Raw genomic sequence first — 2142 nt, 5'->3', positions numbered from 1 at the left:
ACCCGATGAAAAAATTTTTTTTCAGCCTGGTTTGATATTTACCAATGGCAATATAAGCCTGATCGGGACATATGTTATGCTCGACAGGCAATAATTACTTTTCATGAATGAAAAGTAACCTGAGTTGGTAAACATGTTATGCCCACCCGATGAAAAAAAATTTTTTCAGCCTGGTTTGATATTTATCAAAGGCAAAAATAAGCCTGATCGGGACATATGTTATGCTCGACAGGCAATAATTACTTTTCATGAATGAAAAGTAACCTGAGGTTGGTAAGCATGTTATGCCCACCCGATGAAAAAATTTTTTCAGCCTGGTTTGATATTTATCAAAGGCAAAATAAGCCTGATCGGGACATATGTTATGCTCGACAGGCAATAATTATCTTTTCATGAATGAAAAGTAACCTGGGTTGGTAAACATGTTATGCCCACCCGATGAAAAAATTTTTTTCAGCCTGGTTTGATATTTATCAAAGGCAAAATAAGCCTGATCGGGACATATGTTATGCTCGACAGGCAATAATTACTTTTCATGAATGAAAAGTAACCTGGGTTGGTAAACATGTTATGCCCACCCGATGAAAAAATTTTTTTTCAGCCTGGTTTGATATTTATCAAAGGCAAAATAAGCCTGATCGGGACATATGTTATGCTCGACAGGCAATAATTACTTTTCATGATGAAAAGTAACCTGGGTTGGTAAACATGTTATGCCCACCCGATGAAAAAATTTTTTTCAGCCTGGTTTGATATTTACCAATGGCAATATAAGCCTGATCGGGACATATGTTATGCTCGACAGGCAATAATTACTTTTCATGAATGAAAAGTAACCTGAGTTGGTAAACATGTTATGCCCACCCGATGAAAAAAATTTTTTCAGCCTGGTTTGATATTTATCAAAGGCAAAATAAGCCTGATCGGGACATATGTTATGCTCGACAGGCAATAATTACTTTTCATGAATGAAAAGTAACCTGGGTTGGTAAGCATGTTATGCCCACCCGATGAAAAAATTTTTTTCAGCCTGGTTTGATATTTATCAAAGGCAAAATAAGCCTGATCGGGACATATGTTATGCTCGACAGGCAATAATTATTTTTCATGAATGAAAAGTAACCTGGGTTGGTAAACATGTTATGCCCACCCGATGAAAAAATTTTTTTCAGCCTGGTTTGATATTTACCAATGGCAATATAAGCCTTATCGGGACATATGTTATGCTCGACAGGCAATAATTACTTTTCATGAATGAAAAGTAACCTGGGTTGGTAAGCATGTTATGCCCACCCGATGAAAAAATTTTTTCAGCCTGGTTTGATATTTATCAAAGGCAAAATAAGCCTGATCGGGACATATGTTATGCTCGACAGGCAATAATTACTTTTCATGAATGAAAAGTAACCTGGGTTGGTAAACATGTTATGCCCACCCGATGAAAGAATTTTTTTCAGCCTGGTTTGATATTTACCAATGGCAATATAAGCCTTATCGGGACATATGTTATGCTCGACAGGCAATAATTACTTTTCATGAATGAAAAGTAACCTGGGTTGGTAAACATGTTATGCCCACCCGATGAAAAAATTTTTTTCAGCCTGGTTTGATATTTACCAATGGCAATATAAGCCTGATCGGGACATATGTTATGCTCGACAGGCAATAATTACTTTTCATGAATGAAAAGTAACCTGGGTTGGTAAACATGTTATGCCCACCCGATGAAAAAAATTTTTTCAGCCTGGTTTGATATTTATCAAAGGCAAAATAAGCCTGATCGGGACATATGTTATGCTCGACAGGCAATAATTACTTTTCATGAATGAAAAGTAACCTGGGTTGGTAAACATGTTATGCCCACCCGATGAAAAAAATTTTTTCAGCCTGGTTTGATATTTATCAAAGGCAAAATAAGCCTGATCGGGACATATGTTATGCTCGACAGGCAATAATTACTTTTCATGAATGAAAAGTAACCTGGGTTGGTAAGCATGTTATGCCCACCCGATGAAAAAATTTTTTTCAGCCTGGTTTGATATTTATCAAAGGCAAAATAAGCCTGATCGGGACATATGTTATGCTCGACAGGCAATAATTACTTTTCATGAATGAAAAGTAACCTGGGTTGGTAAGCATGTT

Source organism: Condylostylus longicornis, unplaced genomic scaffold, assembly GCF_029603195.1.
Source record: "Condylostylus longicornis isolate FDR11 unplaced genomic scaffold, ASM2960319v2 ptg000867l, whole genome shotgun sequence".
NCBI lineage: Eukaryota > Metazoa > Arthropoda > Insecta > Diptera > Dolichopodidae > Condylostylus > Condylostylus longicornis.
This window is presented reverse-complemented; position numbering follows the sequence as displayed.